The sequence below is a fragment of the Trachypithecus francoisi genome, unplaced genomic scaffold (assembly GCF_009764315.1).
Source record: "Trachypithecus francoisi isolate TF-2019V2 unplaced genomic scaffold, Tfra_2.0 Lachesis_group3, whole genome shotgun sequence".
Classification (NCBI taxonomy): domain Eukaryota; kingdom Metazoa; phylum Chordata; class Mammalia; order Primates; family Cercopithecidae; genus Trachypithecus; species Trachypithecus francoisi.
The window spans coordinates 33,924,457-33,939,608 of record NW_022681468.1 but is presented as its reverse complement, the minus strand read 5'-3'; the positions used below and the strand labels follow the sequence as shown (position 1 = coordinate 33,939,608).

Genomic DNA, 15,152 nt, shown 5'->3' with positions numbered 1-15,152 from the left:
GCCCAGGTGCAGTGGCTCATGCTTGTAATCCCAACACTTTGGGAAGCCGAGGTGGGAGGACTGCTTAAGCCCAGGAGTTCAAGTCCAGCCTGGGCAACATAGCAAGGCCTCATCTCTACAAAAAATTTTAAAAGTAGCCAGCCATGATGGTGCACCCCTGTAGTACCAGCTACTCAGAAGGCTGATGTGCGACGAACACTTGAGTCCAGGAGTTTAAGGTTATAGTGAGCTATGATCATACCACTGCACCAGACTGGGTGACAGAACAAGATCCCATCTTTTAAAAACAAAACAAATTAATAAACTAAATCCAACTGTATATTTTTTCCTAAAAAGTTCATCATGACAGCGTTTGGTTTATTTCAGCAATTCAACATTATAAATGTCATTCACCACATTAACGGAATAAAGGAGGAAAACTATGTGATCATCTTGTAAATGCAGAAAACATATTTGATAAAATTCAATACTCATTCTTCACACAAAAAATATCTTGGGCTATTAGGAAGAGAAATGCCTTTAACCTAGAAAAAGTTTCTACCAAAAATATATAGCAGGCCGGGCATGGTGGCTCAAGCCTGTGCCACCGTGCTAAGGTGGGCGGATAACCTAAGGCAGATAATTTGAGGTCAGGAGTTCGAGACTAGCCTGGCCAACATGGTGAAACCCCATCTCTACTAAAAGTACAAAAATTAGCCAGGCATGGTGATGCCCGCCTGTAGTCCCAGCTACTCAGGAGGTTGAGGTGGGAAGATCACTTGAGCCTGGGAAGCTGAGGTTGTAGTGAGCTGAGAATGCACCACTGTACTCCAGCCTGGGTGACAGAGCAAGACCCTGTCTTAAATAAATAAAAATTAAAAATAAAAATAAATAAATACACATACATATATATAGCAAACCTTAGCCATAATAGTGAAACAAAATAAGTACTTCCTTTAAATAATTAAGTGCAACATAAGAATGCCCATTTTTTTTTAGATAGGGTCTTGCTCTGTTGTCCAGGCTACAGTGCAGTGGCACGATCATGGCTCACTGCAGTCTCAACCTCCTGGGCTTAAGCAATCCTTCCACTTCAGCCTCCTGAGTAGCTGGGACTACAGGTATGCTATACTTCCACACCTGCCTAGTTTTTATTTATTTATTTTAGAGATGGGGTCTTGCTATGTTGCCCAGGCTGATCTCAAACTCCTGGGCTCAAGCGAAGGAATGCCTACTACTAACACTTGCATTGAATACTGTACTGAAAGTCCTAAATAGCATAGTTAAGGCAAGAGAAAAAAATAAAGCACGGGAAAGAAACAAAACAGAAAATGCAAAGAAAAAAAAGAGGGAAAATATACCATTTACAATAGTAACAAGAAATAAGGTCTCTTTTTTTTTTTCTTTAAGACAGTCTCGCTGTGTCACCCAGGCTGGAGTGCAGTGGTGTCATCTCGGTTCACTGCAACCTCCACCTCCCAGGTTCAAGCAATTCTCATACCTCAGCCTGCTAAGTAGCTGGGATTACAGGCACGTGCCACTATACCTGGCTAATTTTTTTTTTTTTTTGAGACAGAGACTCGCTCTGTCGCCCAGGCTGGAGTGCAGTGGCCAGATCTCAGCTCACTGCAAGCTCTGCCCCCCGGGTTCACGCGATTCTCCTGCCTCAGCCTCCCGAGTAGCTGGGACTACAGGCGCCCGCCACCTCGCCCGGCTAGTTTTTTTGTATTTTTTAGTAGAGACGGGGTTTCACTGTGTTAGCCAGGATGGTCTCAATCTCCTGACTTCGTGATCCGCCCGTCTCGGCCTCCCAAAGTGCTGGGATTACAGGCTTGAGCCACCGCGCCCGGCCCTACCTGGCTAATTTTTGTATTTTTTAGTAGGATGGGGTTTTGCCATGTTGGCTAGGCTGGTCTTGAACTCCTGGCCTCAAGTGATCTGCCCATCTCAGCCTCCCAAAGTGCTGGGCTTACAGGTGTGAGCCATCGTGCCTGGCCATTTTATTTTTCTTTATGGAAAAAAGAGAAAAAGAATTTGCTGAAAAATATTTTAAATATCTAAATAACCAAAAACATACTCTATGATCAAGGATATAAGTCTCAATACTGTAAAAGAAGGAAATAAATTAAATGTATGTGCAGAATAAAAGCTATAGGCTGGGCATGGTGGTAATACCAGCACTTTGGGAGGCTGAGGTGAAAGGATTGCTCAAGCCCAAGAGTTTCAGACCAGCCTGGGCAACATAGCAAGACTCTGTCTCTATAAGAAAAAAATTAAAAATTAAAAAAAAAAAAAAGCTACAGAGCTCTGGAGTTCATACAAGGCAGGTCCCAATCTTTAAATAGCTTTTGAATTTTTGTATAATTTTGCTCAAATTATCTCCCATTCATGGATGTTTGTGCAACAGATATAAACTTATTAGTAGTAAATAATCATAGGTATCTTACTTTAATGAAATTTTGTAGTAATAGTTAATACAGCACTTTAGGATTCTGACAGCTAGAATAAACAAGTATGAGAAAAGAATACATAATCAGTTCATGGCTGAGTTCTAGTTGAACTAGTGGTCCCACTGGTTCAAAGGTCATTCAGTGTGCACATTCACCATAGTGCAAGTTCTAATAAGCACTCCTGCAAGTGATAAAATGTTGCCAACATTTTACATAATACATGAGGTTTTGGTTCTTGATAATTTTCCGTCAAGGCTGCCAAAACACCATCTCCTCATAAACTACCTGAAAATGTGGACATTTATTCTAAATACAAATTGCATTCTGAAGGGGAAGGCAGACAAAACACATTCATAATGCAATGACCATGTTAGGCTCAATGGGTACTTCTAGTGGACCTATGTATGACCCTTATATATGTAAGGCTCTTGTACATGTGAGATCTATAAGCAGTTGCCCAAGTTGCTTTATAATAGATAGACCTGAATTTGATCAAATGAATAATATTCTTTAGATCTAACTCATTTGAGTTTAATTTTGTTTTATGTAAGTTTTGCCATGTACTACATTGCTGCCTAAACATTGCTTTATCCAAATTTCCTAATACAGAATTAGATATTATGATAATTTTCTTTACTGGTTGCTAGGAGATGATAATACTAATCACTGACATTCACTGAATGCTTACTGTGTGCCAGGCATTGTTGTAAATGCTCTGTATGTATTAAATCGTTCAATCTTTACAATAACCCTATCAGGTGGATAATATTACCATCACAATTTTACAGATGGAAAACTGAAGTATGGAAAAGTTAAGCAACTTTTCCAATGTCACCCAACAAGTAAATGAAGTGGCTAAAGGATTCATACCCAAGTAGTCTGTCTCCAGAGACCAGACCCTTAAATACCATTTATACTGCTTTTCACAATATTGAAAAGATATGTGAAATTATTATAAAGGACGAAAACACTCAGCATTAAAAATATTATCAGTAATTGTTAAACAACAGTTAAGCAATATTAATACTAACACAGCTTATCACAGGTTGATACTTCACAGCTATTTCAGATTCATGGTTATGATTAAGAGTTTTGAAGTTGGACAGACCTGGCTCTGAATCTTGGCTGTGCCCTTCACAAGTTGTGTGATTTTGGACAACTTTCGTAACTTCACCAAGCCTCAGTTTCCTCATCTGTAAAATGAGAATAATAAACATCTCACAAAATTGTTGTTAGTAACATAATTATTGCTGCATTGCACTGACATAGTAACTCCAAACAAAATACCTATACACAAAATAAAGAGGATGTCCCATTTTCCCGATAAAACAAGACTTTATTATAATGATATACAGAAGATGATCACTCCAAGTTACTCCAACTGTAAGATCCACACACTAATGTAGAACCACAATTTTCTCTAATACATGACAAATAATTCCCCTATATAAAACTCAAATATCTACAGGTAAATTACTCGATCTTTGAAATAAAATATTGTGTGTGTGTGTGTGTGTATATATATATATATAGAGAGAGAGAGAGAGAGAGAGAGAAAGAGAAAGACAAATACAATATTGTTATTTATTGAGAGCAACTCCCACAAATCCCATTCTACACATATTCCTAGTAAGACCAGTAATTAGTATTCAAGGGGCCCAAAACAGGAAGAGCTGTGTCAAGAAGGATCAGTTTGGGCCAGGCACAGTGGCTGATGCCTGTAATCCCAGCACTTCAGGGGGCCTCCGCAGGAGAATCACTTGAGCCCAGGAGTTCAAGACCAAGCTGAGCAACACAGGGAAAACTCGCCTCTACAAAAACTTTAAAAATCAGCCAGGTATGGTGACATGCACCTGTGGTCCCAGTTACTCTGGAGGCTGAGACAGAAGAATAGCTTGAGCCTGGGAGGTGAAGGCTGCAGCGAGCTGTGATCATGCCACTGCACTCCAGCCTGGACAACAGTGTGAGACCCAGTTTAAAAAAAAAAAAAAAAAAAAAAAGAATGGACTCGTGGCACTGATAGGAAGGAATATTTACAAGAAATAAACAGAAAGAGACAGACATATTGGCAAAGTCGTAGGGAAAATGAACACCAAGATCAGTGGAATATAAGGGAAACTTCTTCAAAACACTCTAGAGAATCTCCATGTTTAATCCCACAGTCCTATATTTATTTCCATTTTCACGTAAACTTAAACGAAAAATTCCATTCATTCTCTTGTAGCAAACAGCAGTTTCTGCAAAGTGTTTAAAAACAAAACAAACAAAACAAAACTTGGCTTGGAATTTGTTTTGCATATTTATTTCTGTCCCCAAAGAAAATATGTGTTTGGCAAGAGGGTAAATATTATAGAATGACAGTTACAGAACTGGGATTTGGCTTTCAAAAACGGAAAGTGGTCACAGAGTATCTATTCAGCTATATATTAAATATTTGATTTACAAAGAAAATTACACAAGCAAAATTAAACTATGAAATGGTATTCAAGGTTAGAAACATGGCAATTTGGGCCGGCACAGTGGCTCACACCTGTTAATCCCAGCACTTTGGGAGGCCGAGGCAGGTGGATCGCCTGAGGTCAGGAGTTCAAGACCAGCCTGGCCAACATAGCGAAACCTTGTCTCTACTAAAATACAAAAAATTAGCCGGGTGTGGTGACGGGTGACTGTAATCAATTCCAGCTACTCGGGAGAATGAGGCAGGAGAATCACTTAAACCCGGGAAGCATAGGTTGCAGTGAGCCGAGATTGCGCCATTGCACTCCAGCCTAGGCAACAAGAGCAAAACTCCGTCTCTAAAAAAAAAAAAAAAAATTGAAAAGAAACACAGCAGTTGGGATAAACTATTGATGGAGAACCTACTGTGTGTTAATACAGTCACAATATTCAGTATTAAGAGGAGTACAGAAAACTACTGACATAATCTCTAAGCTCTTGGTTCTCATAATCAAGAAAAGGAATATTAAAAGCCTGTATGACAAGATACTGCAAATGCTTTGAGAGAGGCACAAACTGCAACATGCCTTAAGAGGGGGATGAGATCACTGACTTAGAGAGAAGAAACAAGAAAAGACTTCATGGAAATTGCAGCATTTGAAAAGTGGAATTCCAACAACCCTAACTTCTGAATATAAAAACAACTTAAACTAAAAAGTTTTCCTTCTGTTAGTATAGAGGTGTACATTGTCTCTCAGATGTCACTAAAATGGAAAGTGGGTAATAAAAATGTACTAAATAAATCTAATAGAACATTTTCTTTTCTTTTTTCTTTTTTTTGAGATGGCATCTCACACTGTCACCCGAGCTGGAGTGCAGTGGCACCATCTCAGCTCACTGCAACCTTCGCCTCCTGGGTTCAAGTGATTCTCCTGCCTCAACCTCCTGAGTAGCTGGGATTACAGGTGCTCGCCACCACGCCCAGCTAATTTTTTGTATTTTTAGTAGACACAGGGTTTCACCATGTTGGCCAGGCTGGTCTCGAACTCCTGACCTTGTGATTCACCCACCTCAGCCTCCCAAAGTGTTGGGATTACAGGTGTGAGCCACCACACCTGGCCCTAGAACATTTTCAAAAAGGAATTTGACAATAATAGCCATATCTTCAATTGCCACTTACCTTCAAATACTGTACTTAGAATTTTACACTAAGAAATTTGAAAAATTTAAAAAAAGAACAGACTTAAAATAAGACTGTTCACTCATTCACTTATTAATACTTTATAAAGTGAAAAAGTATAACTGGACACAAAAATTAACTCTAAGAATTAAGGCAGTAAGTCACAAAGGGATGTGAAATGAGTTACATAGAGCTGATTAATAAAAGGAAGCCTAATTTTTTGTCCACATCTCTTCCCACGTCCAGAAGAGGAACTTAACAAATGCATTTTATGAAAAATACACTTAAAAAAGTGTCCTTAGTAACGGATTTACATATGATACAAAAATCCCTTTAAAAATAGTTTATTAAGATATAATATAGGTAGAAAGAAGCATACAAAGTATGGCGCTCAATTACTTTTCACAAAGATACACACATAATTAGAATCCAGATCAAAAACAGAACATTAGTTCTAGAAGCTCCATGTTCCTCCTTCCAGTCACTTCCTGTTCCCCTACCAAAGATACCACTATCTTAATTAACTAAACTAACATCATAGATGTGTTTTGCCTATACTGAATTTTACTAAAAAGAATCATACAATATTACCCTTTTGTTGTTGTTTCTTTCACTCAGTATTATGTCTAGGAAATTTATCCATACTCTTGTGCTTCCAGTTTGCTATGATTTGAATGTTTGCCTCTTCCAAAAACTCATGTTGAAATCTAATGGTAGTGTGCGGGGTGGGACCATTAAGAGATAATTAGACCACGAGAGCTCTGCCCACATGAGTAAGATTAATGGATTAACACCAATATAAAAGGGTACAACTGTCTAGAACAAAGGTCATCTAATTTTTACAAAGTGCCCCTTCCTAAGAAAACTTATTAAATAAGAAATGCTTAGGAAATCCTTGAACTACCTATTTTAAAAATATTTAAAGCAAATAAATATAGAACATGAGGTGTTCGAGGTTACTATGCAATGACAGAACAACAAATAAAAAAATCAGGTTCTTCTCTGTATGCCAACAATTTGAAATTTTTCTGCATGATCAGCATTTCCTTTGCTACTTTACTTTCTTTAAATAATTTTTTGTCATTTCTGTGAGTTCTATAAATGAAGTCAAGTTGGATTACAACTAAGATATATGAAAAGATTTTAGGTAAATTTTAAACTTTATATAATTTCAATTTTAAAGAAAATTTGCAAAGATCAATTATTTATATTTAATCTGATTTGCTGTATCATTCTTTTTCTCGTTCATTTTTCCTTGAGATGGGGTCTCACTATGTTGCCCAGGCTGGTCTTGAACTCTTAGACTCCCACCTCGGCCTCCCAAAGTGCTGGGATTACAGGAGTGAGCCCACACCAGGTCCATGTCATACATTTTTTTCTGAACCATATGAGAGTAAGCTGCAAACACTATATACCATTTTAGTCCTAAATATTTTTGTATGTTCTGCTAGGAACAAGAATGCTTGTTTAGATAACCACAGTATAGTTAAGCAAATCAGTACCAATGTTAAAGTTACTATATAACAGTAAGGCTCGGTGGCTCACGCCCGTAATCTTAGCACTTTGGGAGACCAAGGTGGGCGGATCACAAGGTCAGGAAATTGAGATTATCCTGGCCAACATGGTGAAACCCCGTCTCTACTAAAATTTTAAAAAATTAGCCAGGCATGGTGGTGCGTGCCTGCAACCCCAGCTACTCAGGAGGCTGAGGCAGAGGAATCGCTTAAACCCGGGAAGTGAAGCTTGCAGTGAGCCGAGATTGTGCCACTTCACTCCAGCCTGGAGAAAGAGCGAGATTCCATCTCAAAAGAAAAAAAAACTTACTGTATGTCTGCAGTCCATATGGAAATATATAGGACTCAGTTACGTGTGTTCATTGTTACAGGGTTTTATGACTTGAATAGGTCCCCCCAAAATTCAGGTGTTACCAATGTGACACTATTAAGAGGTGGGGCCCTTAAGGAGTGATTAGGCCAGGAGGGCTACTCCCTCCTGGATGGGATTTAAGGCTTCGTGCAGCTTCAGCTAGCTTGTTTTTCCACTTTTCGGCCATGTGAAGACACTGTGTTCCTCATCTCCGGAACAGACAATTGGACCTGCCAGTACCTTGATCTTGGACTTTCCAGCCACCAGAACTGTGAGAAAATAAAATTCTGTTTTTTATAAATTACCCAATCTCAGGTATTCTGTTACAGCAGCATAAATGGGTTAAGAAAGAGGAGAAGTGGCTGGGCTCAGTGGCTCACGTCTGTAATCCCACTACTTTTGAAGGCAGGGGTGGGAGGATCACTTGAGGTCAGGAGTTCAAGACCAGCCTGGCCAACATGGTGAAAACCATGTTTCCACTAAAAATACAAAATTTAGCCAGGCGTGGTGGCAAGAGCCTGTAATCTCAACTAAGTGGGAAGCTGAGGCGGGAGAATCACTTGAACCTGGGAGGTGGAGAGTGCAGTGAGCCAAGATCATGCCACTGTACTCCAGCCTGGGCAACAGAGCAATACTCCATCTCAAAAAAAAAGAGAGGCAAAGTAATTGTTTCTAGGCCCTCTTAGCAAACAAAGCTGAAATACATATATATATAAATATATAAAAATGTGTATGTCTGTGTATATGCATGCACACATGTATGTGCCTATATATGTATATCTATATGAAAATATACATATATGTGTATCTATATTTATATAGATATTAAATATTTAAATATAGATTAATAATGTTACATAGATATTAACAGATATTAAAAACCATAACTTCCCATTCAAATCCAACATCACAGGGTTTATTCCAGCCTTTTCTCTTTTCCATATATAAAACTCCTTTCTCCAACAATGAAAAAACTTGACTCCCATTATCCTCAATACACTTACTCATTTGTTCAGTCCTAGAACTAACAAAAAACACTTTCAAAATTGCTAATTCATACCACTACAAAAGAAAAGCCTAGGAACTAGGATTCACTATTATTTATATTTCAATATTCATTTCATTATATTCATTGTATTATATATCTTCAATATATGTTATATTCATTTCATTATATTTCATTATTCATCAGTTTATATATTCATTATTGTTTATATTTCTGCTCATCTTGAGTTTAAGAGTATACCATTTTACTTATCTTTAAGTGGAGCTGAAATACAGTTAGGTTCATCTGATTCTGTTTATACTTTTAGGGTTTTATCCCTATCTTTATTGATTTTTTCTTATTTTGTTGTTTATAAAACATTAGCAGGCCGGGCGCGGTGGCTCAAGCCTGTAATCCCAGCACTTTGGGAGGCCGAGGCGGGCGGATCACGAGGTCAGGAGATCGAGACCATCCTGGCGAACACTGTGAAACCCCGTCTCTACTAAAAAATACAAAAAACTAGCCGGGCGAGGTGGCGGGCGTCTGTAGTCCCAGCTACTCGGGAGGCTGAGGCAGGAGAATGGCGTGAACACGGGAGGCGGAGCTTGCAGTGAGCTGAGATCCGGCCACTGCACTCCAGCCCCGGCGACAGAGCAAGACTCTGTCTCAAAAAAAAAAAAAAAAAAAAAAAAAAAACATTAGCATGACATTCTCAACTGATGTCATAAAAATTGTAACCAGGATTCTCTCTCTCACTGACGTTGGAATAGAGCTTTACAATTTAGGAAGTATATTTCCCATAAAAAATGAACCTTTCCATAGCCACTGCAAGCATCTACCACCACCCCACCCAGGCCCACATGTTTCCTAGGAATTACTGTCTTTCGGTAATACAGAAAGAAGGGATAAAATGAAATGGGTGAACCATATTCCAGCAACCTCATAGATCATTACTTGTAAGGTAGCTTCAAACTGTGCTCCTTGTAGTGATGCCACAAGGTGCAAGGGCAGGACCCAGTAGGTAGAACTCTAAGTCCCTGCCCTGTCTTCAGTTAAAGCTGCTATGCTTTTTACTAGTATAATATGTGAGGCTTTAGCCTCAGATTTTGTTCATTCAACTCACAAATATTTTTTGAGTGTCTGTGCTTGCCAGGCACTGTTCTTGGTGCTTAGGATACTTCAGTGAACAAATCCGTCATGGGACTTACATTCTAGTTGTGTGGGAGACAAACAATAAATATAAATAAATTATATAGCTAGTTAAAAGCTAAAAGCTGTAGAACAATTTTGAACAAGGTAAAGGAGTTTAGAAATATCAGGGTCAGGGAAAAGAAACATAATTTGCAGTATCAGAATGTTTGTTTGAGTTAGGTCTCACTGAGAAAGGAAAGCTTCCTTTTTTTTTTTTTTCTTTTTTTTTTTTTTTAAAGACAGGGTCTTACTCTGTCACCTAGGCTGCAGTGCAGTGGCAGGATCATAGCTCACTGTAACCTTGAACTCCTTGGGCTCAACAGATCTTCCCACCTCAGCCTCCCAAGTAGCTAGAAATACAGGTGCACGCCACCATGTTTAGCTAATTTTTTATTTTTTTGGAGACGGAATTTTGCTCTTGTTGTCCAGGCTGGAGTGCAATAGTGTGATCTCAGCTCACTGCAACCTCCACCTCCTGGGTTCAAGCGATTCTCTAGCCTCAGCTTCCCCAGAAGCTGGGATTACAGGCATGTGCCACCACATCTGGCTAATTTTTGTATTTTTAGTAGAGATGGGGTTTCACCATTGTTGGTCAGGTTGGTCTCGAACTCCTGACCTCAGGTGATCCGCCCACCTTGGCTTCCCAAAGTGCTGGGATTACAGGCGTGGGCCACCACACCCAGCTGTTCAGCTAATTTTTAAAAAAAATGTTCATAGAGAATTTTTTCTCTACAATGTTGTCCAGGTTAGTCTCAAACTCCTGGCCTCAAGCAATCCTCCCACTTTGGCCTTTTTAAAGCACTGGGATTACAGGTGTGAGCTACTGCACCTGGCCAAAAGCTTCCTTTTGTATATTTTATTTAGGCTTGAAAGTCACTGGGAAAGAAGAATAGCTGCCCAGTTTTCCAGTTGGTGCCAACCCTGTGTCTACAGGTCCAAGGATAGCCGACAGGAAAGAAAGACATAAAATGTTTTCCTTCCTTCTTTCAGAGAATCTTATGCCAAAATCTGGGAATGGTGGGTCTTTCTCTGTCCAGATCCTTCTATTTCATAAGTAATTGAATATTTCTCCTAGATTCTGGCAAAGGGTTTTCCATCCATCTCAATTTCAGAAATATTAAATGTTTATTTTCCTTCTAATTATTATAGTGGGAGATTGGCATAGGCAACATCAGAACTGTTAACCAAACACTTTTTTAGGAAACTTTTTAGCCCTTTAAGTTACATTAACTTTTTTTTTTTCTTTTTTGAGGGAGAGTCTTGCTCTTGTCGCCCAGGCTGCAGTCCAATGGCATGATCTCAGCTCACTGCAACCTCCACCTCCCAGATTCAAGCGATTCTCCTGTCTCAGCCTCCTGAATAGCTGGGATTACAGGCACCCACCACCACGCCCAGCTACTTTTTGTATTTTTAGTAGAGACGGGGTTTCACCATGTTGGCCAGGCTGGTCTCAAACTCCTGAGCTCAGGTGATCCGTCTGCTTCAGACACCCAAAGTGCATGAGCCACCGTGCCTGGCCTAGAAACCTTATTCTTCTAAGCTTTAAGTTATTTGCTAAGGTGCTGCCTCTGGCTTCAAGAGATTATAAATGACTTGTCAGCCTGGCCTACAGTAACTTTTATCCTATCCAAGTCACACTATCATTTCCTTGAGTTTACAATCAACAAAAGACTAAGATACCTAGTCTTTCTTAGTTGTCCTAAATTATATCAGTCAAACCTTAAAAATTTGAGTTTGTTTGCACCCACGTACAGAATTTTATAATAATCACAGATAACATTTCATCATCCCTTACTATGTGCCAGCTATTATTTTAAGAGCCTTATGTTTATTACTTCTTTTATATTTTACAACAATCCCCGTTTTATGGATGAAGAAACTGAGACATAAAGAGATTAAATAACTTGTTCAAGGTAACATAGCTTCTAAGTAGCAGAGCTGGAATCAAAATCCCAGGTAATGTGTGTCATTAACTATGCATATTAAACTGATTCTCAAAAAATCTTTATATAATGCATATTAAATTCCATATTATTAGATTTGGCCAATCCAGCCTGTAGAAAAAAAAAGCGGACTTCAATTCTATCATACAACATACATGCCATTTTTCAAAGTTGTAACTGAGTATTTGATCAGCATGCCATGAAGGGATGCAACCAAGCTATTAATAAAAAATGAGGCCGGGCACGGTGGCTCAAGCCTGTAATCCCAGCACATTGGGAGGCCGAGACGGGCGGATCACAAGGTCAGGAGATCGAGACCATCCTGGCGAACATGGTGAAACCTCGTCTCTACTAAAAAATACAAAAAACTAGCCGGGCGAGGTGGCGGGCGCCTGTAGTCCCAGCTACTCGGGAGGCTGAGGCGGGAGAATGGCGTAAACCCGGGAGGCGGAGCTTGCAGTGAGCTGAGATCTGGCCACTGCACTCCAGCCTGGGCGACAGAGCGAGACTCCGTCTCAAAAAAAAAAAAAATAAAAAATTAAAAAAAAAAAAAAAAATGTGACCAGAAATATTAGCAAATTGAAAACGGCAACATATAAAAAGAATTATACACCATGACCAAGTCCAGTTTATCTCAGGTATGCAAGGCTGGTTTCACATGTGGAAGTCAAATAATATAATCCATCATATTAACAGGCTAAAAAAGAAAAATCACATGATCATCTCCATAAATGCAGAAAAAGCATTTAACAAAATCCAGCATCCATTCATGATAAAAATTTTCAACAAACTAGGAACATAAAGGTTCTTCCTCAACAAGACAAAACACATCCATTTTTAAAACCCTACAGCTAACATCACACTTAATGGTGAGAAACTAGAAGCCTTCCCATTGAGATCAAGAACGAGAAAAGGATGTCTTCTCCCACCATTCCTTTTCAACATCATACTACAAGTCCTAATGCAATATGACCAAAAAAAAAAAAGGAAATAAAACTTAACACAGATTGGAAAGTTAGAAAGAAAACTGTTTTTGTTCACAAATGACAAGACTTCCCATGTAGAAAACCTGGAAGAATCAACGAAAAAACTTCCAGAATTAATAACCAATTATAGCAAGGTTACAGGACACAAGGTTAATATATAAAAGTCAATCACTTTCCTATATACCAGTAACAAATAATCTGAATTTGAAATAAAAACATAATACCATTTTCATTAACACCCTCCAAAAATGAAATACTTAGGTATAAGTCTAATCAAATATGTTCAAAATCTACACAAGAAAAATGAAAAAACTGATTAAAGAAATCAAACTAAATAAATGGAGAGACATTCCATGTTCATAAATAGGCAGACTCAATACTGTCAAAATGTCAGTTCTTCCCAACTTGATCAAAATCCCAACAAGTTATTTTGTGGATACTAACAAACTCATTCTAAAGTTTGTATGGAACAAAAACAAATAAAAATAAAAATAAAGTTTATAAAGAGAGGCAAAAGACCCAGAATAGCCAACTCAACATGCTACTTAATTTCAAGACTGACTTACTATAAAGCCACAGTAATCAAGACAGTATGGTACTTCAAAAATACAGACAAATAGATCAGTGGAACTCAGAAATAGCCCACATAAATACAGTCAACTGGAGTTGGGTATGGTGAGTGTGCCTGGAATGCTAGATACTCAGGAGGCTGAAGTGGGAGGACTGCTTGAGTCCAGGAGTTTGAGGTTACAGTGTGCTATAACTGTGCCTGTGAATCCATAGCACTCCAGCCTGGGCAACACGGTGAGACTTCCATCTCTATAAATAAAAATATTTAGTTAGTTATTTTCTTTTTTTTTTTTTTTTTTGAGACGGAGTCTCGCTCTGTCACCCAGGCTGAAGTGCAGTGGCCGGATCTCAGCTCACTACAAGCTCCGCCTCCCGGGTTCACGCCATTCTCCTGCCTCAGCCTCCCGAGTAGCTGGGACTACAGGCACCACCACCTCGCCCGGCTAGTTTTTTTTGTATTTTTAGTAGAGACGGGGTTTCACCGTGTTAGCCAGGATGGTCTCGATCTCCTGACCTTGTGATCCGCCCGTCTCGGCCTCCCAAAGTGCTGGGATTACAGGCTTGAGCCACCGCGCCCGGCCGTTAGTTATTTTCAACTGATCTTTGACAAAAGAGCAAAGCCAATACAATGGTGAAAAGATAGTCTTTTTCAACAAATGGTGCTGCAGTAACTGGACACCCAAATGAAAAAGAAAAAAGAAAGGATAAGAAAAAGAATTTAGATATAGACCTTACATCCTTCACTAAAATTAACTCAAAATGGATCACAGGCCTAAATGTAAAATGGAAAACTATAAAGCTCCTGGAAGATAACATAGGAGAACATCTAGATGACTTTGGGTAAGGCAATGACTTTTAAAATATACACCAAATGCACAACCCATTAAATAAATAATTAATAAGCTGGACTTCATTAAAATTAAAAATTTCTTCTCTACTAAAGACACTGTCAAGAGAATGGGAAGATAGGCAACAGACTGGGAGAAAGTATTTGCAGAAAACATGTCTGATAAAGAACTATTATCCAGGCCAGGTATAGTGGGTCATGCCTGTAATGCAGCACTTTTGGAGGCCAAGGGGGGCAGGCAGATCACTTGAGGTCAGGAGTTCAAGACCAGCCTGGCCAACATGATGAAACCCCATCGCTACTAAAAATACAAAAATTAGCCAGGCGTGGTAATGCATGCTTGTAATCCCAACTACTTGGGAGACTGAAGTGGAAGAATCACTTGAACCCTGGAGGTGGAAGTTGCAGTGAGCCGAGATCATGCCACTGCACTCCAGCCTGGGTGACAGAGCGAGACTCGGTCTCAAAAAAACAAACAACAAAAAAAACTATTATCCAAAATATAGGGCCGGGCATGGTGGCTCACGCCTGTAATCCCAGCACTTTGGGAGGTCAAGGTGGGCAGATCACCTGAGGTCAGGAGTTCGAGACCAGCCTAGCCCACATGGCGAAACCCTGTCTCTACTAAAAATACAAAAATTAGCCAGGTGTGTTGGTGGGTACCTATAATCCCAGCTACTTGGGAAGCTGTGGCAGGAGATTTGCTTGAACTCAGGAGC

The 15,152-nt window shown here is 39.3% G+C and overlaps 1 protein-coding gene across 21 annotated transcripts in view; it reads right to left on the bottom strand.

Moving 5' to 3' along the window:
* The window catches only part of NUMB (NUMB endocytic adaptor protein), a 191,942-nt gene that overhangs the window by 88,241 nt on the left and 88,549 nt on the right, over window positions 1–15,152 (bottom strand). For 15 of the 21 annotated variants that reach the window (XM_033187534.1, XM_033187541.1, XM_033187538.1 and 12 more), the window contains one exon: window positions 3,538–3,622. The exons of the other annotated variants lie outside the window; for them this stretch is intronic. The gene's annotated coding sequence lies outside the window, so the exon portion shown is untranslated. The remainder of the gene's footprint in view (window positions 1–3,537; window positions 3,623–15,152) is intronic. 21 annotated transcript variants of the gene reach the window in all.